The sequence below is a fragment of the Canis lupus genome, chromosome 37 (assembly GCF_048164855.1).
Source record: "Canis lupus baileyi chromosome 37, mCanLup2.hap1, whole genome shotgun sequence".
NCBI lineage: Eukaryota > Metazoa > Chordata > Mammalia > Carnivora > Canidae > Canis > Canis lupus.
This window is the reverse complement of record NC_132874.1, coordinates 13,119,306-13,144,667: the sequence shown is the minus strand read 5'-3', so window position 1 is coordinate 13,144,667 and position 25,362 is coordinate 13,119,306. Positions and strand designations below refer to the sequence as shown.

Sequence of the window (25,362 nt, the reverse complement as noted above, 5' to 3'; positions counted from 1 at the left end):
GAGATGTTCAGATAGACAGGAATGAAGCAGCGCTAGTATCTGCAGCTCCCCCGCACCTGCTCTCAGGCCCCCTCCCCTGGCATGCCGTCTAGACTCCTCTGCCTGCCTGTGTTAGATGGGAAACAAACTACACAGTAGGTTGAATGTGGGAAGTTTAAATATAGAGATGTATTAACTGCAACAGGGAAGTAAGTTACACAGATGTAAAGAAAACCCTACAGAACACCCTAAGGCTAATGGAGAACTCCTGTGGAAAGACAAGCCCGGAAGGGGCCCCTCTCCTAGGCTACTGGGTTTCTAATAGTGTTGGAGAGAGTGTGATCACAGCCTGATGGGTGGGAGGCTGCTCTCACCTCCCAGTGGAGGCCCAGGTGGGCCAAAGTTGGCAGGAGAGGTCACAGAGGGCAGTGGGATGTCAGAAGCCTGGTCTCCAAGAGGCCAGTGTAAGGACCAGGGTGTTCAGACTCTATCTACATCAGAAGTGCCGTGGCCAGGTGGTCACCGTGGGCAAAGGGCTGGGTCTGGGTGCTAAGCTCTGGGTGTAGGGCTGGGGCCAGACACTGGGAGCCAGGCAGCCCCAGCAGGGTGAGGAGGAGACAGCAATACCCCACAGCGGAACCAGGAAGAGAAGCTCCTTCCTCCTGCTGGACCCAGAGCTGTGTGCTGACAAAGCTTGATACTGCATTTGCTGCAAAGGAGAAGCCACTTACAGCTTCTTGATCACAGAGCAGGTGCAGAAGCACGGATCTGAGGCTCAGAGCAACAGATCGACGGCCGACCCTGACCTTGGCTGCTCTCCCTGTCTGGCTCACACAGCTTTAGGAATCGTATTCCCCAGCAAACACCCTCTGGCTCTTCAGTTTGGCTGCTCCATCATCTTTCTCCAGGTGTTGATCTTTCTGGCCTAAGGAGAGTGTCCTCCCGTCTCTCTTCTTGATCAGATTCGACCCATTCCGTAGGCCTGGTGTGAGGCCCGTGAACTGCCTCCTAACTCTTCCTCTGCTCTGGTTCCACCACATCTGGTTCTTGTCACTTCGCCTCCCTAATAAAACTGCATGTTCCTTGAGACAAGGACAGTATCTCTCTGGCCCCATTTTCCATGGTGCCTTGGATAATGCCTGGTCCTCAGTGACCCCCGATTGATATTCTGATGTGATTGAATAAGGACCTGGAAGTTTCAGCGCTGGGAGCCAGTTGGGGAATGTTTGGAAGCTTCTGGAAAAGGAATTCAGTGGCTGCTCCTTTCTCTACTCACACCCAAGACCCAGTCTGAGAGCTTATAAGAGACTGGGAGCCTCCTTCACAGGCAGCACTACTTATTTCCTTTCCGGTGTTAGGAAGTAGAGTCATTGCAACCCACCCATTAACAGCATGTAACCTCCTGCCATAATTCTGTGTACCAAGTGAAGGAGGAGGAATAATGTCGGGTATAATGAAAATGCTTTTGCCTACTTTGACCTGAGTCTGGTCGGCAAAGGCTATATTACTCTCTTTATCCTCTTTATAAAATGGAGTTGCTTTCATAATAGGGACCTATTTCTCAAGATGAAATACTAGAGATCATAAAGAAGTGGAGAAAGAGAATGACCTGAGTGCTTTATATGGGACATTTTATTGGATCAATGCTATTTTGTCTTATTGCTTCGTGCTTTCCCAAATGGCTGGTAAGTGAATCTTGAATCACTGTGATCTCAGCCTCAATAGCCAGGACTAGGTTATATTAAAAGCTTTGGTCTGTGCAATGAGTCACTTGTTGTTTATGGAGCAGGGCTCCTCAACCCTCTCTGCTGGCATTCCTAAACAGTCCTTTAGAACTAATCACTTTCCTTTAATATCCGGGCTCGATCTTCCCTGACTACCTCCTCCTACCATTAGACTGAGCTGATTTTCTTCTTTTGTATTTTCTTAGCATTAAAAAAAAAAAAAAAAGGGTAGGCGTGTATAAATATCTCATATCACTCTGTATTGTAATTCTTAGTTGATTCCTTGTCATTCTGGAATGTGCCATTTTTAACTGTGTATCCCCAGGATATAAATCAGTGGCTTACATATAGTAAAGGTTCAATAAGTATTATTGGTATGAATAGGTGGTTGAATGATGACCCAATCATGCTTCCTTTGGTGGCAAACATCAATAATCCAATTTGACCTCTTTTTTGGGCATAAAAGAAAATTTATCTGCTTGTGTAGTTAGGAAGATCAAAGGGTATGACTTCTGGCTTCAGGTATGAGTGGGTTCAGGGAATGATTTTATCATCAGGACTCTTTCTTTCGAAAAGAATCTTGGTTTCTGCAGACATCCAGATTTACTTCGTTATCATAGATCTCTCCATGGGGCCTGCCTAAATAAATGAAGAATAAAGCCACTGAAGGTTCTAGCCCAGGGTTTCTCAATGTGGAGGTATTGACAATTTGGAATTGGTAATTCTTTACTGTATGGGGCTGTTCCATGTCCCATCAAATGCCAGTAGTGCTTCCACACATCGTGACTACTAAATTTATCCCCCTCCTCCAAACTTTCAAATGTCCCCTAGAGAGGATAGTACGGCTTCTGGTTGAGATTCCAAAGAAAATGGCCTGTCACCTAGTCTCTATATCAGCTCTTGAAAAGGATTCTGATTGGCTCTGTGTAGGTTGTGTTTCTACTTCTGGACCGATCACAGTGTTCGATGCATTTGGGAGCCTGGCATAATCTGATTGGTCAACGTATTAGTTGTCTATTGCCTCTCAGCAAATTACTCCAAAACTTAGCAGCTTAACGCATTTATTATGGCAAATGATTTCTGTGGGACAGGAATCTGGGAGTGCTGTGGTTGGGCTGTTCTGGCTCAGGGTCTGTCACAAGGCTGCAGTCAAGCTGATGTCTTCCCAAGGCTCACCTGGGGCTGAAAGATCCACTTCTTTTTTTTTTTTTTTTAAATTTATATTTTATTGGTGTTCAATTTGCCAACATATAGAAGATCCACTTCCAAGCTCAGCCATGTGGTGGCTTGTAGGCATCATTTCTCGTGGGCTGTTGGGTAGCTCACCACATGGCTTCTCCGTAGGCACATGGCAGCTAGCTTCCCCAGAGTGACTGATCTAAGAGAGAAACTGGAGAGGAAAGGAACAGAGGTGAGAGTGCAGTGTGGCACTGCAATCTTTTACAACCTAATCTTGGAAGTGACATACATCATCTCTGCTATATTCTGTTGGTCACACAGGCCAACTCTGGGTGGGGCTACATGAGGGTGCGAACCCAAGAGGCAGGATCTTTGGAGGCCACTGGGAGGCTGGATTACAGGAATGCCCCTCTGGGAAATCACAGAGGGTGAGGACCTGCATTTCCCCAAAGGAAGTCATGCATCGTAAACAAAAAGTAGATGTCTGCTACAAATGAATATTTAAATTCACTTCATCATTAACTCACTCAAGGCAGCACAAGGAAAGGTCTGGTGAATACAGTGCTATGAGTTATTTCTCTTTATCTGTGGCTCATCCCATGCCCCTTAAGAATATTTTTTTCCTGCTGTGAGCTGATGTTTCCTGGTCAGCATTTATTTGTGCAAAGGCTTTCACAAGCAATTCAACTGCTGATGTAGAAATAGGTTTTGTAGATCTTGGGGGTACACCAGTATTTGGGGGTGTGACTCTTACATGAATTGTCCTGGCAGCTGCTTACTCTTTCTCCAAAGTTCTCCTTTCTCTTATGCTGTTTAATGCTTTCAACTTATAGCAGAGAGAAGGCATCAGCTCTAGCCTGGTACATTTCCACCGAGAGGAGGTGGGGTGCAGGACTGGAGCAGCCCCGGGAACAGCATACAGCTGAACCCACTACAAGGCAAGAGGTGGTTGTTCAAAAGTAGGCGTTCTGATTCTGTGCATTGGGATAGATGTTCTGCGGTAGTGTTCCCCCGAGACGACGTGGAATAAGTAAATGCTGTTTTCTCATTAGGGATTAATGGTGTACACAGGCAAGGTGATTTCTGAGACTTCGGTCTCTGGTTAAAGTACCGCCAGCAACTGAGCCATCCTGACACCCCACTGCTCTCAGTAATGAGAAACCACTCTTTGCCTTCCCACCGCCCCGCCAGGAAGAAGGCTGCCAGCTATCGTGTAACCCATACCCAGACAGCTGATGGAAGATTTTGCTTCTCCTCCCTCCAAGCTTTTGGAAAGTAATAAAAGCAATGTAGAAAACGAGCGACTCAGGAAATGGGTTGAAAGTAAGTCTTGCGCAGGTTGAATTGTACAAATGGAGGCACTTCCTCTCTTGACTAATGAAAACAAAGATGCCAAGTGTGAGGCCCTGTGTTCCTTCTGCTTGATTTTCCACAAATGCTGCCTGTCAGATTGGGAACCCCTTGACAGTGAATGTTCTGTTCAGTGAGGAAGAAGATGCATCTGACTTGGGGCAGCTCAACACATCACCAAGCAGAGGCCGGGATTTGTCAGCTCTCTGGCCAGAGTATCTAGAAACAGGCGAACCACTCGGCCTGGCCAAAGGCTGCAGATTTATGCACTGGCCTTTTCAACAGGGCTTCAGAAGTGATTAAACATCTACAAATGACACTCCTCCATTCTTCTTTTGTTCCTGACAAGCCCTGGCCCTTTAACTGTCCAGGTAGCTCAAGAGAGAAGAGTAGAGAAGGTGAAGAAAAACAGCATCCTTAGGAGAATGTGGCCTGTTTCCCTGCATGCTCCAGCACAGACGGAAAGAGAGAGTCACACGTACCAAATTGGTTCTCTTATGCCGGGTCTCACTAGGCTGGATGTGTTGGTTTTACATTTGTGAAACCCAGAATACAGCAGGTCCCCCCCTTATCTACTGAGGATTCATGCCAAGACCCTCAGTGGATGCCTGGAAACTGTGGGAAGAGACATCACAGTTAAAGGGGGACTCTGGTATTTAAGCGAAAGGTTATCTATGGCTAGCTGGAGTCATAGAATGAGGGGGTCCTCCCCAGGGGTACTCAGTGGAGTGCTGTTAACTTTGGTGTCATTGCCGGAGGAATGAATGGGGGATGGGTTGCCCGAATCTGTGTCCCTGTTTCTCTCCTTACACTTAGGCTCTGACTATTCTGCTGAGCCATGTTCCCTGCCCTGTCCCTCCCATTCCTGAGTGGCCCATTGGCAGGGCTTGGGCAGAAAGGAGCATGAGGCAGATAGAGAGGGTTTGATCTCTAGCTCTGGACATGGACAGTCCTGGGTTCTAATTCTGCTAGCTGTGTGAGCTTGGACAAGTTCCTTAACCTCTCTGGGCCCTGTGTTCTTATGCAGACACTGGAGATAATCGTGGTACCTCTTTAACCTACGGGGCTGTAGTAAAGGCTAAGTCAGATGATGCAGTGCCTGGTGTAACTCAGAAAGGATCTGCACCTCCTGTTCTAGCACCTGGGTGGTCACCCTCACACTGAGGGCTCCGGAGTATAGGATGGCAGAGCTGGAAGGACCTAACCACTCACAGGGCCCCGTCCCTCCTTCGGTCTTAGGGGTCAAAATCCAGCCTTGTTGCTGTTGTTGTTCAATCAGCCTTCTTGGGAACCCTCTTACACTGTTGGTGGGAATGTGAACTGGGGCAGCCACTCTGGAAAACTGTGTGGAGGTTCCTCAAAGAGTTAAAAATAGACCTGCCCTACGACCCAGCAATTGCACTGCTGGGGATTTACCCCAAAGATACAGATGCAGTGAAACGCCGGGACACCTGCACCCCGACGTTTCTAGCAGCAATGTCCACAATAGCCAAACTGTGGAAGGAGCCTCGGTGTCCATCGAAAGATGAATGGATAAAGAAGATGTGGTCTATGTATACAATGGAATATTCCTCAGCCATTAGAAACTACAAATACCCACCATTTGCTTCAACGTGGATGGAACTGGAGGGTATTATGCTGAGTGAAGTAAGTCAACCGGAGAAGGACAAAAATTATATGGTCTCATTCATTTGGGGAATATAAAAAATAGTGAAAGGGAATAGAAGGGAAGGGAGAAGAAATGTGTGGGAAATATCAGAAAGGGAGACAGAACATGAAGACTCCTAACTCTGGGAAACGAACTAGGGGTGGTGGAAGGGGAGGAGGGCGGGGGTGGGGGTGAATGGGTGAAGGGCACTGAGGGGGGCACTTGACGGGATGAGCACTGGGTGTTATTCTGTATGTTGGCAAATTGAACACCAATAAAAAATAAATATATTATTAAAAAAAAAATCAGCCTTCTTTGGTTTTCTTTCCAGGAGGAGGAGTTTGGAATGTTCCACCACTTTACCTTAGGGAGTGGGGGGAGCTCTAGTGCAGCACTTGGAATTACCTGCCACCTGTCGTTGTATTGGAAGAAGCAGAGCTCAGAGAAACTGCCACGTGATCTTCCTGAGAAGGTTTGCCTCTGTAAAGCTTTGTAAGACCGAAGGTAGACAACTCATCCTACCTTTTGACCAGGTGTCCTTGTTGTTGTTGCTGTTTGTTTTTTGTTTTTAAAGGAAGAGAGGTAATAATTGTGTGATGCAGCCTGTAGGGAGTAAACAAAACACCTCTGTGTTTAGTAAGTCTTTCATTTATTAATTTTCTACTAGGATTTTTTTCTCCCTTTATTTTAAATGGAAAAATAATTTTATTTTTTCCTCACCGAGAGAAATATTTGGTCTTCTGCTGTTTTTCTTCTCCCCAAAGCTCTGCTTCCATCACATCAAAGCACTGCAGGCCTGGCTTCAAAACCCAGTCAGGGGACACCTGGGTGGCTCAGTGGCTGAGCATCTGCCTTCAGCTCAGGGTCCTGGGATGTGTCCTGCATCGGGCTCTCTGCAGGGAGCCTGCTTCTCCCTCTGCCTATGTCTCTGCCTTTCTCTCTCATGAATAAATAAATAAAATCTTAATCAATCAACCAACCAACCAACCAACCAACCAACCAACCAACCAACCAACCCCAGGCGGGAATAAAATGGGGCCAGAGTCAAGCACCTGCCATCTCACTGCCTGGGGCCACACACAGTAGGGTAGGCTTTGCCCTAGACCCCAAAATATTGGCATTGAGTGTTTAGACACAGAGCCTGATGCCAAGTGGCACCCACAGGGGCCTGGGTCCAGCCCTCCCCCACCACATGGGACCCCAGGTGTCTGAAGTGCTGGAAGCGCACCTGCAGTCCTGGCTGACCAGGGGTGGGGGACCCCAGAGGACAGGCACCCAGCCCCTGCCGCATGGAGCTTCTGTCCTGCGGGAAAGGCAAGCATGAAACCAAGGCTGTGGGGGAAACTCATTCCCAACAGCTATGGGGAGGGAGACCTTCTGAAGATGGAATATCGAGGAGCAGTTGAGGGATGTGGTGGAGACTTGCTCTTCTCTGGATGCTGAAGGTCAAGTAAGTCACTTGAAACAAGTGTTTGGGGAGCTTTTCCTTCACAGTCATATTTGAGACTGAACGAGGGGTGGATATCGGAGGCTGGGAAGAGGAGGAGTTAGCACCGCCAAGTAGCTGGCCAACAGCGCCTCTGGGGTGGAGGGAGCCCGAGTCTGGCCGGCCCGAGCCTGGTGGGTTTGCACCCAGCAGGGCAGGGACTGGTGTCCTCGGGCTGCGGGGAGGCCGCGGTCCTGGTCATCCCGAGACTGCAGAGGCAGAGGCCTTTGGAGCCCAACACCCAGGCCCCTGTGGAGGTGCAGGCTGCAGCGCCCGGCCCCAGAGCCCGCCTTCCCAGGGGCATCAGGACCCACTTTCATAATGCCTTTCCACCCACCCTTTAGCTGGCTTGCATTTGCATCCAGGACTAAAGCCTAGGCCTTGTTTGGGGTTTTCAGCTTCTGGAACATTTTCCTTCACTGCTTTCAGAAAGTGTCCAAATGACACCACCAAAGGAAGCCGGAGCAGTTAGATCTATGGCCCCTCTGGGGTTAGCAAATGAATGGCACTGAAGGTGGCTCTCGAGCCCACCCCTGGCGCTTAACTCACTCGGGCGTCAGTGAGCTCACCCCTCAGGACTGGCACATTAGTGACCTCGCAGTAATAACTTTCCTGGCAGAGACCAAAGTGACAGCCCAGCTGGAACCATTAGGTCACTCCCCATCCCTTGCAGGTGTAGATGGCCTCTGATGCTTTACCACTGCATCTGAATCCATGCAGGTAGTTATCGAGCCAGGCAGAGCTGCATGCCATTATCTGGCCCCTGCTGTCCTTCCAGCTCCCTTCCCCACCCCACCCACCCCTCCTTCATGTAGCCTGAGTTCGAAGAAGACTCTGTCCTCTTTCCTGAACATACCTCTGTGCTCTAACTGAAGGCATTCATTCACTGGAATGCCCTCCCCTCCCATCTCTACCTGTTGAAATCCCATTATTCTCCAGTGTGCATCGCAAATGCCATTTCCTCCATAAAGCCTTCTGTGATTTCCAGACCCAGAAGTGAATCTGGACTTCATTGCGGTTTTCTGGGCTCTCATCTCCTTGTCCTTCTCAGAGCATGGTTATTTCCATCAGCTCTCATCCATGGTTGTGGGTCTTTAGCTTTCTGGACTAATTTTTGCTACACAAATATCCATTGACGATCTTTGAGTTCCAATTACTGTGTTAGATACTGGCAGCATGAGGATGAATAAGACACTGAAAATGTCTTTGAGGACGTATAAAAATCCCCCAGTGAACAAATAGGCAGGTAAACACCTCATTACAATAAAATGTGCTAAGACACAGAAACAGGGTTCTGGGAGTGCACCAGGATGGACAAGGTCTACTAAAAACTACTCAGGTCCTGGTGTAGCCAAGGAATAATTATTAGCCTTTGAGGGCCCAGAGGAAGGGCCTATGTTGGGAAAAGAAACTGGAGAACCATGTTTGTGATGGCTAATTCCGTGTGTGAACTTGGCTAGGCCATGGTACCCAGATATTTGATTAAACACTATTCTCCATATTTTGGTGAAGCTATGTTTTAGATGAGATGAACATTTAAATCAGTGGACTTTGAGTAAAGCAGATTACTCCTTATAATGTGGGTGAGCCTCATCTAACTAGTTGAAGGTCTCAATGAAATCAAGATCAGCTTTCCCCAAGGAAGAGGAAATTGTGCCTTTGGGCTTGAGTTGCAACATTGCTTCTTCTTTGGGTCTCAACCTGTTGACCCACTCTGCAAAGTTAGAACTTGTCAGCCTCTGTATCCACATGAGCCCATAGCTCAAAATCTCTCTGTCCCTCTCTCTCCACGTATTTTTTTTTTCTCTCCACGTATTGATGTGCATGCACACACACACACACATACATACACACATGCACACCACTTGATTCTGCTTCTCTGGAGAGCCCTGACACAGTATTGATCCCCACTGCCAGCTGTTTTGCAGGCAGTATGAAGCCATCAGAAGTCATTAAGCAAGGGAGTCATGGGTCAGAGCTGTATTAATAAAGGGTCCTTTTTTTAAAAAAAAATTATTTATTTATTTTTGGAGAGAGAGAGCATGCACAAGTGGAGGGGCAGAGGGAGAGGGAGGGAGAGAGAATCTCAAGCAGACTCTCTGCTCAGAGTAGAGCCTGGCACGGGGCTTGATCTCACGACCCTGAGATCATCACCTGAACCAAAACCAAGAGTCGGATGTTTGACTGACTGGGCCACCCAGGTGCCCCAGTGAAGGCTTCTTTATTAAAGGAGCAGGTTCTAGTCCAGGCTCAACTATAGCTGTTAGCTTTGGGCCACCAGGAACCTCAGGGGGCCCTGCCCCTTCCTGGCCACAGGGGTGTCCTGTGCTGTCTGCCATCAGTAAGGAGTTTTGTCCCATTACCTGCAATGTTGGGGAGGTGGTCACTCTCTTTCGGTTCCCACGGACCCAGTTGGGTGTTCATCACCAGGAACTGCTGAGACTGCGTCTTGCCTCATCTCTGGTTCCTGCCCATCCAGCAGAAGGTTTGATTCTGTCCTGCCTGCCCTGGGGGAGCTAGCCACTGCATTCTGGAAGCTAAGCGAAGGAAGTAAGCATGTGGTTTAGGAGCGTCCCCAGGCAGAGATGCTGGTCCCGGACAGTGCTTCTAATCATAGACACGTCCACCTAGGGCTGTTGAATCCTGTCTCCTTACCGATGGCCGTTGAGAGATGAGTGGCCCTCCATAGGGGGACGGGGTAGGAGCCAGGCTTATTTTCTACAGACTTGAGGACCGCCCTGCCTAGGGTGGGTGAAGGCCTGGCCCTGGAGCAGGCATATGCAAGGCCATCAAATGGCCCAGCTCGGGGAGTGGATCCAAGCTTCAGGGGCAGGGGTTGCTCAGACTTGAGGCACCTGGAGCTTGCAGGAGCTCAGAAGTTCAGGGTCACTGGCTCCCCATCTGGAGCAGTAACTTAATTCCATGAGCCACCCTGACTCGTGTGGCCAAGGATGCTGACATTTTCCTGTTGCTGTTAAATCCAGGCTCCGGGGCAGGAGGGGACCAGTCGTAGATGCGGCTGTGGGGGGCTGGAGAAGGCGAAGGTATGGGGAGTGAGGCAGGGCCGACAGTCCTGGTATCATGTAGACTTTCTTAAATTAGCTATGGGAGAGGAAATAAGAAAGAAGAGCCAGAAAGTCAGCAGCCAGACTTTCCCATACCATCTGGGATGGGAAGCAGTAAGCTGCCAAGAAAAGCTATGTGCTAGAGCTAATTGGGAGAACTTGAAAGCAGGAGCAGCATGCCGCCCCACGAAATCGAGAGGCTTTTCTTTTCTTTCTCTGTTTTCTTTTTTTTTTTTTTCTCTGTTTTCTTTCCTTCCTTCCGTCTTCCTTCTTCCCCACCCCTCCCCGTCCTGTCCCCCTCCCTTGCTTTCTTTTTTAAACACAGAACTCTATGGAGCCTCAAAAGTCATGGAACTGCTAAGAAAACACAGATCTGAAGATTTGGTATAATCAGAAAGCAAGTATGTAGACTAGTGAAGCAGGATTCAGCTGAGTCATGTCTGATAGTTTACTGCAAAGTGGGGCTAGCTCAGTGTAGCAGTTTGATTTTTTAAAAAATTTATTTATTCAAGACAGACACACACACACACACAGAGGCAGAGACACAGGCAGAGGGAGAAGGAGGCTCCATGCAGGGAGCCCGATGTGGGACTCGATCCCGGGTCTCCAGGATCATACCCCGGGCCAAAGGCAGCGCCAAATCGCTGGGCCATGGGGGCTGCCCAGCAGTTCGATTTTTTTTTTAATAAATTTATTTTTTATTGGTGTTCAATTTGCCAACATATAGCATAACACCCAGTGCTCATCCTCTCAAGTGCCCCCCTCAGTGCTCGTCACCCAGTCACCCCACCCCCCGCCCACCTCCTCTTCCACCACCCCTAGTTCGTTTCCCAGAGTTAGGAGTCTCTCATGTTCAGTTCGATTTTTTAAAATCTTGTTGCAAATTGGATTCCTAATTCGTAATACCAGTTAGGTCACTGTATGCATGCCTTAATTTCTTACTTGTGTTACTTGTAATGCAGAACAGTTTCACTGTGGGGCCCCTGCCACCTTGTCTGGCATGACCAGCCACCTGGTGTGGCCAGGGCTCCATGTGTTGAAAGGTTTAAGGAGACTTTAGGTGAGTGCTTGAAGCTTTTCCTCTCATCCAGATACTTTGAAGGCTACAGAGAGGGTTTGGCCTTCTCAGAGGTGGAGTACTCCTATATCCCCCCAATCAGATGAGGGAACCGGGCTCTGCAGAGTTGTACGATGTGAGTAAAATTGACAGCCAGTGGTTTGCAGGGTCAGTCTCGAACTAGGCTTGTGTGACCCAGAAACCTCTTCTCTTTCTGCCACATCATTATCTTCCTGCTGCCTTTTCACAGACTAAGGGGCTAGTGGCTTTTACAGGCAAGACCGTGAGGAAGCTACCTGAGTGCCTGCTAGGGCTCTGGGTGAGGGTAGGCAGTATGGAGGCGGTGAACGTTGACCCTGCTTGGCTTTTAGCACATTTCTCACTCCTGTAGCCTTCTGCTTCTATGAAAACAGAAATCTCTCCCCTAAGCCATGCCTTGGTGACATTATGTGCAGGCATAGCATCACCTAAGCACAGCAGCTCACCTTTAAGCAAGGGTAGCCTATACATGCCCCTTCTCTCTTGGTGCCCACGATCCTGTCCCAGTGCGGCCTGGAAGCCCAACCTGATACACCCTCTCCGCACCACTCCAGGAGTCTGCTTTCATCTTGCTCTTCTTCTTGTGCATGTTCAACAGTGACCCGCCCAAGGAAACATGAGCTTGTCACTGTGGACTGGAAGGACTCACGAGTGTGGTCCTCACTACTTGGTCCAGTGTCCAGCAGCTTGATGCTCAGAGGGGTATCCTTAAAGGGTCTCTTCCATATTGCCAGTACAAGAACACTTCACTTTTTTTCTCCAGTTGATCTGATCACTTTCAACTTTCTGTTGACTGTCATTAAATACAGCATAAGTAGAATTATTGCCCAGGGAGCAAGAGAGAGCTTGATACCTCACTATTGATGCATCAAGTCAGTGACTGGTATCTGTTTTGGCCATATAGACTCTTGAGACTTTAAAAGTGAACAAAGATCATTGTTTTCTGTGACATGAAGACACAAATCAATAATGTATTTCTACTTGTGGTGAAATGGGATAAGTCCTAGGCTGAGAAAAAACCTAGATTCAAGTTCCAGCTGCTTGACCTTGGATGGGTCACATAACTTGGATATCCTCAGTTTCTTTCTGTGCAGATTGGAGATGCCTAGTGGAGACTGCTGGCAGACACCCATGAGAATCCAAATGAGATCATTATGTGAGAGAGCTCTTCAATCTATGAAAGCTTAGACAGATATCAGGCAAGGAAGGTTAAAAAATATTCCACATGGTTTCTCCTCCAGGATCTGCAGCCTGGCAGGTTGGTCCCTCTCATGCCGGTGGTAAGAACTTGTGGGTTGTACATTATACCAGGGTCCCAAATGCAACCTGGAAATTTGTACACTTTCACTATACCCTGCATCCATGAGAATCACCAGAAAAAGCATAAAGGCTGGTAGAATTATATTTCATTTCAAATGGTATAAAGGAAGGAAAAAATAATTGCCTATCTTAACATATTATTTTGTGATTATTCCTTCCTTCCTCTCACCGATCCTTCCATCCATCCATCCATCCATCCATCCATCCATCCATGTTGTTCCATCCATCCATCCATCCATCCATCCATCCATCCATCCATGGTGTTCTTTCCCTCTGTTCATCTATGCACCCATGCATCCATCAATCCATACATCTATGCATGCATGCATCATCCATCCATGATGTTCCTTCTATCCATCTATGCATCCATGCATGTATGCGTCCACCCATCTGGCTGTCCATCCATCTATCAGTCTATCCGTTCATCCATCAGTCCATCCATCCATCCATCCATCCATCCATCCATCCATCCATCCATCCTTCTACATGCTGTTCCTTCCTTCTGTTCATCTGTGCATCCATGCATCTATGCATTCATCTGTCCATCTATTCATCCATGCATCTATGCATCTTTCCATCCATCCAGTTCCTTCTATCGATCCATGCTTTCATCCATCTACCCACGCTGTTCCTTCTTTCCATCCGTGCCTCCATCTGTCTGTCCATCCATCCATCAGTCCATCCATCCATCCATCCATCCATCCATCCACCTTTCACTGACCACCTGTTAGGTCTAATTAAGCACGTGGGGATATACAATTGATTAGGAGGCAGTTTCTGTCTTTAGTTGCTTGTTGTAGTGAGAGATAAATGAGTAATCAACGAACTAAACTGCTATATGACCAAGTGATATAAATTGATCGAAAGCCTTCTCTCTACTTCCCTCCTTCCCTTCTTCCTTCTTTCCATCCTTTCATTCTTTGCATATAATAGAGTGTTTCAAGGGAATCTAGAGTTCTTTTTCTCATTTCTTAAGAAACAGCAATACAGGGAAAGGAACTGCTCTTTTTGAAGCTATCTGTAGTGTTTCTTTTTCTCCATAGATAGAGGACAGACTTATTCATTACATGCAGAATGACACTTTAATGGACTTTTTGGTTATGAAGCTCATAAATTCCAGATTGTCTTCTGGAATAAAGTGGTTTAAGACAAGAATCTAAATATTTTACATAAAATGTCTTCTGTGAGGGCAGAATTGCAAACTCAGATGATTTCATTGTAGAAACAACTCCCTGCCCCCTCCTATGGAAGCCTCAGAAGAGACCCATCTGGACTCCAACTTGGAAGACATGGTCCTTGGGGAGCTAGTTTGGGCTTTTCATCACAGTCCTAGAATAGGGCCTAGGAGAGCAGTGTCCAGCAGAGCCTGAAGGAAGCTTGGCCCATTGGCTCCAAGAGCAGCCAAAGCTCCCACCAACACCTTGTTAATCATTACAATCTATATTTAGAATCAGGGGATGGTCTGGGGTTCAAGCTTGGGCAAAGTGGTTCTGGAAGCAACAGAAGCTCTGGGAAAGCTAGAGTCCACACCATAGAGGTGACTGGATGTGAGCTGGAGGAGCAGACAGGAATTGGACAGTGTCACTCAGGGAGTCCTAGAACACAGGCCTTAGACCACTGTTTTCAAGGTGCTATTGAGCATATGACTCATGTAGGTAAGAGAGTCTGGGACATTTGGGCATCAGGCAGGTTTACTTAGCAACTCTTTATTCTTAAAAGAATATGCATAACATCTCACCCCCAAGTCACTGGCTCAAATTCTTGGCTAAAGGACACAGAGGACTTTAGCCTACACTATGGCCACCAGAAAAGTGGCCAGGCCAGCCTCCTCTAAGGCCCTGAAGTCAGCCTCATGGAGGTCGGTGGACACGAGCTGGGGCTTGAACCAGGCATATCCCCCTGACCATCTACTCCCCTGTGTCCCCTATGACCACAGTTTTCACTCCTATGAACATGTGGTTCTTATTTCAACTCTGATCCCACCCCCCTCAACCAAGTTGAACCTCTCTGCAGGCATCCCTCCCCCGACAGGGTCTTCAGAAATATACGTGGAAAAACAGCCTGATGTCTAATGTCCTGCACCCCCTTTTCTACAAAGCCTTTCAGGAAGCACAAGTAAACCCTGGCTTAAAACCATGGTTGAAACCATGGCTCATGAAGCCAGAGAATGCTAGATTTACCCTGCTAGGGATAGCTTGCACATCACCAAGTCTAACCCCCCGAGGATCTATCTGTTCCTCATTCTTCTAAAAGACTGAGTCTGCACAGGTGGAAAACCTAAAAGGGAAAAAGGTAATACCCAAGATTGAAGAAGAGTCTCCCATTGGCAGAAACCATCCCTTGCTTGAGTGAAAAGGGAAAAAACACTGCGTAGTAAAGTTCACCAGCTCTGGCATCAGAAAGATCTGGGGCTGGGTCCCCTGCGAATATGCCCTGGCTGCATGACCTTAAGTCCCACACACATAGTTTACTCATTTAATTCTCAGAACGAGCAGAGAAGCAGGTGTTATTATTTTCATTTAGAAACAAGGAAAATGGATGGTGAAAGGTTGTGCATAGAAAATGCCAGCACTGTGCATATCCACACTGAGTCTGTGGTAGGGGCTCCCTGTCGTTGCTGCCATGGGCCCTGATCCTTGGGATCTCCAGGCGCAGGTGGGTATTTATTTTATCTGAATCATGACAGGATGGTATAAAGAAGGCTTGTATTTACATAGCCCTTCAAAATGTACAAAGCACTTTCCATTCTTTATTCCCAAGAGGGCGGTACCCATTTGAGGAATTGGCCCTGGAGAAACAGGCCTTAGTTTCCTCACCAGCACCTGATTTTCCTACTTCAAGAAGAAGAAGTGCTTTCCATCTCCTTGGAAGCATTGATGCTTCCATTGTGCACCACCCAACAGAGGCGTGGGCTTGGTGCAGCGCTGTGGGTCCTCTTGATCCTAAGGCTTCCAACTGATCCACATCTGGAGATTCCAAAGAGGCAATGGTGTGGAGGTCCTGGTTGTGATGTTCTGTATGGACATTGCCTTCTGGAGTGTGTTGAATGGCATTCTACTCCCCAAAACACACCACCTATGCCCCAAAAAGGACATGGACACTAGGTGGATACCAGGAATCTAAATGGGAACTTATTTGGCGAGAGAGTGTCTCAGAAGTAACTAAGGATCTCAAGATAAGATCACCCTAGATTATCCAAATTGCCCCTAAATCCAGTGACGAGGGTCCTTAAAAGAGAAGAATAGATAGGGACAGACACACAGAGGAGAGGAGGCCACGTGAAGACAGAAACAGAGATTGGGGGGCAGCCCAGGTGGCTCAGCGGTGTTGTGCCACCTTCGGACCAGGGCATGATCCTGGAGACCCAGGATCGAGTCCCACATCAGGCTCCCTGCATGGAGCCTGCTTCTCCCTCTGCCTATGCCTGTGCCTCTCTCTCTCTCATTCTCTCTCATGATTAAATAAAATAAAATCTTAAAAAAAAAAAAAGAAGCAGAGATTGGAGTGAGCGACCACAGCCAAGGAATGCTTGGAGCCACTAGAAGCTGACAAGGCAAGGAAGGGTCCTTCCCTCGAGCCTTGAGGGGGAGCACAGCCCTGCCGATGCCTCGATTTGGGACTCTTGCCTCCAGAACCGTGAGAGAATACATTTCTGTTGTTTCAAGCCACCCAGTTTGTAGTGATTTGTTACAGCAGCCCTAAGAAACCCATACACCAACACACACATGCACGTGCAAACAGTTCTGCCCCCACCTCCAAAAAAACTGCAGAAGGCAAATGAAATAGGGAGAAAGACCGAGGTTCTAGTCATGTAGATTGCGAAAAATTCATGTACACAGAAAAGTAATGTCCCCACTACAGAGGGAGAGATCGCTGGAAGGGATTCATTCTCTACTAACTCTTTCTTCGCTCATGCTTCTGGGTCAGAGAGGGGCTGCTGGCTTCATTCAGCTTGAAGCAGTTGCCCGTTTGTTTGGCCTCCAAACTCTTGTGCTTCTTTCAGTCACAGGAGGGACTTGCTCAACAAAGCCTGACATTTCCTAGTTCTTGGCTCTGTGCCTGGACTCCACAACCCCCACCAGGCAGGTCAAACAAATTCCCAACATGTCAGCATGTTGGTCTGCCTGGACCTGGCTTTTCCTTCCCACCCCTGGAAAGCCGTGCGCTGTGTCTCAAGGCTCCATGTGAACAGATGGATGTTGTCCACCCACAATCATAAAGGCTGCTTTGGTAGCCCTGGTGGCTTCAGGAGGGTCAAGGCCAGGGTGGCCCCACTAACTCTGGATGGCCAAACTTTTAAGAAACATTAGTCAAGGGTGTGGATCAGCCTTGTTTACTGGCCTAAATTGAAGCTTACCAGAAACCCAAGTGAGTAGCAACCCAAGACATCAGAGAGCTCCCTTGTCCAAGTAAGGACCAAAGGGTAGGTGACGGTGGAGGGTAGGACCCCAGTGTGGTGGTTGTGACCAATTCACTGAAGGAGCCAGCCCAGTGTAGGGTAAGTGGGACAAATTGGCGCTTCCCTGCCACCTGTTGCCTTTCCTGCCTCGACTTTGTGACATATCTAGCTGATCCTACAGCTTTCCTGGTCAGTTTGGGATCTTCATGAGCAGCCTCCCTTCTAGGTTTAATCCAATTGAGTCTAATATCAAAGCTTCAGTGTTCCAAGAGATGCTTGGAACTCTTGGAGAGTTCCAAGCTTCCAGCCTGGCAGCCCGCAGCAAGGAGAGTAACACAGTGGGGTCCGCTCCGCTCTCTAGGCCAGCCCGGTGAGGTGGAGGGAGGGAGGGAGGGAGGAGAGACAGGGCCTAGGAGGGATCATACTTGCTGGCCTCAGACAGGGCCAGAGGCCCAAAAGCTACCTCTGATTTTTGTGAGTTCTTTGATGTCCCTCTGGGGACTGCCGTGGGGCTCTCTGGTCACCACATTTTGCAGTGGAGCAGGTGGTTCTCCCTTGGACTGGTCAGAGCTTCTCCCAGCTACTGCTTCTGAAGCTTTACTCTTCAGAGACCCTTCTCTTGTGGTCACTTCCTGTTCCGGACACCTGTTGGGAGCATCTGTTTCAAGGCAGTTCCAGTCTCATGACCTTTTGCGGGGCCCGCTCTGGTCTGTGGAAAATGCTCTCTCACTCCTCCATGGTCTAGGAGAGCAGACTGCTCCCAGTGCTGCCCACTTCTCCCCTTGCCCTCAAGGCACTTCTGGTGGGACTTTGATTTTCAGACTGCTGCGGGCAGGGGTCAGGCATCAGTCAGACAGGGTCTCATCAGGCTCCTCAAACACTTCCTTACAGGCCCTTCATCTGGCCTCTGGAAGGGAGAAAGAGCAGGGAACCTCCTCCCCTTCCTGCTGGGGAGCAGGGAACACAGCCTTCCACACCCCCGGCATCCAGAGACCCTCTCCTCCACTTACTCAGCCTGCTGGTGATGATAGGCTTGAGGTCACAAACCTGGCTTTGGCCCCCCCTGAGAAAGTCCCACATACATGGTGCAACTCCCTTCACTGAGCATGGAGGTCAGCTCTCAGACCCTCCTGGGGCCACCAGCAGAGGATTCACTGGTTCTGTTTTCAGAGTGTTCTCGATTCTTCAAGCTCTCATCCCTGTGCCCTCCTTGCTGCTATTCCCCAGCCTCTTTGGAGCCCTTCCCCTGCTTGGGGCCCAGGCCTTCTCCTTCAGAGCATGATAAGCTTCCCTATGGGATGACAGTTCCAGTCAGAAGACTTTGAGATTGTGAACTGCCTCACCAGGCAGTAGCTGGCTGTTGAGGGTGTCCCCCTTTGCTCTGGCTCCTGAAGGCTTCTGGGAGGGATGGTTGAGATGGGAACAGGTCCATGGAAAAGGAGACAAGGGCAAGAGGCCCCTGACCCTTGGGTACCTCCATTTCAGTGAGGTCTGTCTCCACCAGTGATGCCAGGGCAACCTGTGCTTCTCAACACATAATAGTACTAGGGGCTGCTCTATGGAGTGCTTCTCTGGCAGGACCCTCGGGCTAGTCTATATGAGAGAAGACATACTCCTCTTAATGGCTGTGCTTTGGACATGACTGGGTGGCTCAGTGGTTGATCATCTTCCTTTGGCTCAGGTCATGATCCTGGGGTCCTGGGATCGAGTTCTGCATCAGGCTCCCCACAGGGAGCCTGCTTCTCCCTCTGCCTGTGTCTCCACCTCTCTCTCTCTCTCTGTGTCTCTCATGAGTAGGTAAATAAAATCTTTAAAAAAAAAATAGCTATGTGGGACACCTGGGTGGCTCAGCGGTTGAGCGTCTGCCTTTGGCTCAGGACATGATCTCAGAGTCCCAGGATCAATTTCCACATTGGGCTTCCTGCAGGAAGCCTGCTTCTCCCTCTGCCTGTGTCTCTGCCTCTCTCTCTGTGTGTCTCTCATGAATAAATTAATAAAATCTTAGAAAAAAAAAAAAAAAAGCTATGCTTTGACCCCAGCGCTGACCCCACAATGGCCTAGAGCTTTGATGCTAAGTCTGGTCAGATGAATGGTGGCACCATGTTCAAATAATCCTGCTTTGCCAGAGAGGAAATTACACCCTCTGCCTCATCAGAGACAGTGTAAAGTGATGTGGGAAATGGAGAGGTTGCAAGGGGGCAGGAGACGGAAGCACATAGAGGAGATGAGTCCATTTTGGGGGAAGATGGACTTGTGCTTCTCTGGGAACCTTCAGTGGTAACATTTGGCTGAGTATAATGTGCAAAGGGGGTGTTGGGGAGAAGGCGCAGTGGTGGGGGTGATGCTGGAGGACCAAGCAAGGAACAGATGATGTGAGGCCTGTTGGTCACACCAGGGACCCTAGTTCGTTCGAGAGGCCACGGGGTCTATTACAAGGTTCTAAGTGGGGGTTGACATGATCAGCTTTATAAGTTAGAAAGAATACTCTTGATTGTAGCAGGAAGCATAAAAGGGGTGAGGTGAGATGAGCTAGAGGTGGGAGATCAGGTAAGAGGTTATTACAGAAGTCCAGGGGCCCATGCTGAGCCTGGACTAAGGCCATGGCAGTGGGGTAAGTAGGCTGAATGCGAGAGAGAGAGAGAGAGAGAGAGAGAGAGCGAGCACTGGAGGTGGAATCAGAGGGGTGGAGGCTCTGCTGGGGAGAGTGAAGGCTCAGGCAACTGGGCGGATGATGGCACCCTCCCCTCGGGTGGGAGACACAGGAGGAGCACATGTCATGTCTGGGCGTCCACAGTGTGATTTGGTCCTTGCTGGAGTCCCTGACCCTGCCAAGGATGGTCCTGGATGCCCACACCTTTCAGTAGACACGTCTAATCTAACTTCCTTCCTAAAGCCCTGGTCCTAATTCACTAAGGAATGCTGCGCTTGCAGAATAATTCCCAAGGCTTTTTCCTTCTTTCTCAGCCAGGGCCCTGTGGTGGATACACTCCTCCAGGCTCGACTGCCATAGTCTCCCAAGAGCACCTTCATATCTTGGCACGCTCCTTGGGTACAACGGTTCCTGTGAACTGAGACTTCCATGTACTTTGGAACAAAAAGTTACTTCTTGGGTCTGTAGAGTGGGTGTTTGCACCTTGATTTAGCTGTCACTGGGTCTGGCCTTTGGGGATGTTAAGTCCAATCGAAGGCCTGATTGAATCAGACTAACAAAAGTTTTGTTTAGCTTCCTCCTTCCTCCCTCCCTTCCTTTCTTTCTTCCTTTCATCTTCCTTCCTTCCTTCCTTCCTTCCTTCCTTCCTTCCTTCCTTCCTTCTTTCTTTCTTTCTTTCTTTCTTTCTTTCTTTCTTTCTTTCTTTCTTTCTTTCTCTTTCTTTCTTTCTTTCTTTCTTTCTTTCTTCTTATTCTCTCGTTCTCTTCCTTCTTTTATTCTTTCCTCCTTTCTTTTTTTTTTTTTTTTTTACCAAGCTTATTTAGCACACTCAAAGTTTAGTAACTTAATAGACTGAAGGAAACATCACCTAGGACAGAGATTGGCTACATTTCAATTGTGTTTTCTCTTCCCGGCACACTGGGAGGATGCATTTCCCCACTGCCCCTGTAGTTATGTGGGGACCCATGAGTGGATTCTGGCCAATGAAATGTGGCAGGAAGAGAGATTTCAGTGGCTTCTAGGCCTGGCATGAAACCCTGTGTGCAATGGTCCATGCTCTCCTTCTGTGACAGTTTGGTACGACTCATGTTTAAGATGGTGACAATGCAAGAAGAAGAGAGATGAGATTCCTGCCTGAGTCACCTCATGGCATCAAGCCACTGATCTGCCTTGCATGTGATGTGAACAAGGAATAAACCAATATTGTATCAAGCGACTGATATTTGGGGTTTGCTTTGTAGCCTCATCTCTTTGTGAGAAGATAGCACATCTGCACAGCTTTCTCTGCAAAGCCCATCAGTCTCTACTTATAATACTTTGAAAATGGAGAAATGTATATTCTCTTATATATATATTTAATATATGTATATGCATTGTTTTTTTCTTCAAGCTAATTCTTGAAGCAAGGATCCACCAACAGGTACATGCTTTGGGAGAAAGGACTAGACTACACATAAGAAAACTGAGGTAGAAAGAAAATCTTCACAATTTTGGACAGGATTGATTTTTAAAATTGGAAATATGATGATAACACCTCATGGCGCTATGCCTGAAAGCCCCCCCTTCCCATCCCAGTGCTTCTCTTTGGGGGGAACGCCTTTTGTTATGCTTCACATATTCGTTGCCATCACCAGGGGACAGCTGAGCATATCCTTCCTTTCCAGCTGATGGGCAGGTGTGCAGGTGGGCATGCAAAGGTCAGTGTGACTTGAGAAAGTGAGCTCTGGAGAAACCACAACCATCATGTATGTCAACAAAACACGAAAGTTTCAACATTTGGTAATTTTTTTCTTTTCTAATGAGGACAAGTTAATTTCATCCCCACTATAAGGATGTCATGGTGTGGTCTCAGCAGAACAGAGAAGGGAGAGAACCCAATCTCTATGAAAGTCTCCTGCAGCCACAGGGAGACAAAAACATAGGGGGAGTGAGATTCTGTAAAAAATATTCAAATACAAAAATAGATTAAAGTTCATTTTGCCCAGTTCATTGTAGCCAATGATGAGAGGTTGAAGCAGGCCTGGTGGTGTAGGAGGGAAGCGATGGCCTGTTGTGTCCAGACAGAAATACAGAGATGGAAAGAGAAAGGGGACATGCTGCCAAGAGAAGCAGCTCTCTCTGTACACACACACTCAACATCCACACGCACACATATGTCCACATGTACACACATCTACATGTACACACACATTCCACTTATACCTTTAACTCATATTTTATAAGAAGAAGATATTATCTGAAGCTTCTCCAAAAAACTTTCTCCCCAAGATCTGGGAACTATAGGTATTTTAGAAAGTCCCTCTTTTTCTCATTTTGCAATACAAATTTCAGGTCAAAAACACCTAGATACCTGTTTTTGTTTTTTTTTAAGATTTTATTGACTTATTTTAGAGAGAGAGGGAGAGAGAGTACATGCACACGTGAGCAAGGGGGAGGGGCAGAAGGAGAGGGAATCTCAGGCAGACTCCGTGCTGAGCACAGAGCCCAGGCGGAGCTCGGTCTCATGACCCTGAGATCATCACCTGAGTTGAAACCAAGAGTCGGACACTTAACTGACTGAGCCACCCAGGCACTGCATCCTCCCATCCCCCGCCCCAGCTACCTGGTTTTAGCGGATACTTGTGTCCATACACGAGTTGTAGTACTCCTCATTTCTTAAGTATAAGGTCATTCCCTCTTGTTGCCATTACAAAACAAACAAACAAACAACTCTTTGGACAAAAATCTTAAACTTGAGATTTAATTATGCTTATTATTACTGAGAAGGCCTCTTAATTCATTTGTGTTTCTGTTGTCTGTTTTCTGACATGTAGTTGGGGCTAGAGCTGACTCATGATTTGCAGATCCCCTAGCCACAGTCTGTATTTTTGCTTTTGTTCTGTTTGGGAGAGGAATTAGCCATACTGGACTCCGATCCATAAGCCAGCTGGGTGATGTGGATGCCTTGATTTTGCTGCCCTGCACCGAATCTCCAACTGATTATCCACTTCTAACACCCAAAGATTCCAGGTCTTTAACTGGCCCTCAGCTAGGCAGAGCTGCCCTAGTTGTGGGTAATCTTCGTCCTCTTGCTGTCTTCCACTTTCCTTTTTGGGTGATGAACTTTTTGTTTCTTAACCACCTGTGATCACGAGGATACGCAGGGAGAGGGGAAGCTAAGGCCATTCTCTGTGCTGAACACTATCAACTTTTTTAAGAGGTTTGGGGAAGGAAGTGAAATGCTGTCTACATTTAGATGACTTATAGATTCAAACCCTAGCTTTATTAGGTTATTTGTGGGTTTAATTTTTCTTTTTTGTGGGTTTAATTTCTAAAGTTGATTCAGTCTAATGTCTGGGAAGAATATTTCAAAATCAATTGCATCACATAACATAGTTTGAATTTATTTTCTCTTTATGGGAAATCATGCCACCATTTATGGAGATTTTGGCCTTACACAGTGGGGAAGTTGAGAATGTGCGCCGTCCAACATATCAACAAAACTGAAACTAGAATCTCCCATCAACTTCTGTTTCGATATCATGAATATATTATGCATTGCATCACAAGAGTGTACAGTTGGTTTATTTCAACCTCTAAAATATTTGAATAAACAAATGTCCTTGTAAATAAGAAGTTGACTTTTTGAGAGGATTTTATTCTTAAAATGCATATTACAAACACATTTCCATTATCACTCTTTAAAAAAAACCCAAATATTAATAATTTTTCTACTTTGTATCCTTTGAGTTGTATGGCAACAAGGGTACAGGTCAAAATAAAATAAGAAGCCAAAAAAATTTGAATTCTGTAGGTGGACCATGAGTATCCTGGAGGTCCTTATACTCTGCAAAGAGTGATACTCTGTGCCGTGTGCATCTAATAAATCTTATTTCAAATTCTGCCCCAAATGAACTTATCAACAGCCTTTGCTCATGGCGTTCATTGCCTCTGACAGATGTATCCCCAGCTGGTGTTGACTTCTCCCTGCACTGTGAGGAGATCATTAATCTTGTATGTTCTCTTACTCTGTGGGGCTTTTTTTTTTCTTTACTGAGATTTTAAAGCAGATTGTGCCTGTTTCCACTGACCTTTGAGAGATTTGTCATGTGTCCTTCTTTAAACAGGCTGTGTAGAAACCAATTGCTGGAGTATAGCTGGGGTCAGAGGCAGTATTTCTGTCATCAGGGTGTCAGCCTTGATTTTGTCATCCTTCCTCATGTCAGAATCAGGGGGAGGGCACCCCCACAGAAACATTTATTATTAAGCATCTGAAGAGATGCTCTGGAACCATCCTGATTAGCGATTCTTCTCCAGGCCCGGTGAAGTCACTTCATCCTGCCTCCTGAGCTGCACTGATAAGGTCCTGAGATGCCACCAGTCCCAACTGACTGCCAGTGCTGAGCAAGAGGGGGACCCCTGGAGGGGACTGCCTCTGTAGACCTCTGCACTTAAACCTGGCCATGGGCAGTGTTCTCTTGGCTGGGGAGAGAGGAAGGATTGTGTGTCTGTGAAAGCAGCAGAGAGAAGGTTAGTAGAATTATCTAGCAAAGATGCATGTTTAGAGAGGTATCAGTACTTGCTGGACAAAAAAAATGGGTGTAGACAACCCATTTGAGGCTCTGTAAGCACTGCCTTCTCCATGTCTGGTTATCTGTTTATTTCATTTTTGAATTACTTAAGATGTTATTTAGACTGCCCATTTTATATAAAGTTGCCATTTTTCTCCAGAAAAATGACTTTTGCTTTTGTATAATTACCTATATGGGACACCTGGGTGCCTCATTGGTTGAGCGTCTACCTTCAGCTCAGGTCATGATCCTGGGGTCCTGGGATCGAGTTCCGTATCAGGCTTCCTGCAGGGAGCTTGCTTCTCCCTCTGCCTATGTCTCTGCCTCTCTCTCTGAGTCTGGCATGAATAAATAAATAAAATCTAAAAAAAATTACAAATGGCAAGGACCCAACATTTATTAAATGTTTACACTGCTTCTCACCCCACATTAAAACTCTTTGTAGGATTGAAAGCAAGTGATGACAAGCCTGCGGAGAAAAATGGTGCATGTTCCTATTGGACTCCGTCCCCTACCAAATCTCTTCCCCATCCTGTTTACCCAGGGCCTCTGAGTGGGAGGGACCCCCTGGTGCCCACTCTGTAAGCAACATCAAACTCTCCTTCTGCTCACGTCTGGTACGGACACCACATGAAGACACCACTTTCCCACCTTGACAAATTCATGCTGATCCCACCCCCCACCCCACCCCCCCCACCCCCCGCTCCTGAATTGTGACACCTTAGTTGGACTCTTTTAATCACAGCCAGTGGTCCGTTGTTTTCTGATTTCCATCCTTTCTTCTTTTTGTGGATCTGCTGCAAAGTGCTGTGTGGTCTCTGGCGTGTACTTGGATTCTCTAAGAGCAACGTTGGCTCTATCCTGCCTGCACTTTCAGGTTGCCTGAGTGTACACCATTCTGGTGATATTTGGTCCC

At 47.4% G+C, this 25,362-nt stretch overlaps 1 long non-coding RNA gene across 2 annotated transcripts; it reads left to right on the top strand.

Moving 5' to 3' along the window:
* The first annotated feature begins 1,944 nt into the window (after nucleotides 1–1,944).
* LOC140626177 (uncharacterized) lies at nucleotides 1,945–24,551 on the top strand. 2 transcript variants are annotated; one of them, XR_012025376.1, is made up of 4 exons: nucleotides 1,945–4,205; nucleotides 6,212–6,352; nucleotides 21,287–21,363; nucleotides 24,193–24,551. It is a non-coding gene; the product is annotated as an uncharacterized lncRNA (long non-coding RNA). The 2 variants fall into 2 exon arrangements; XR_012025375.1 differs by having other exon boundaries at nucleotides 6,212–6,413.
* The last annotated feature ends 811 nt before the right edge of the window (nucleotides 24,552–25,362 follow it).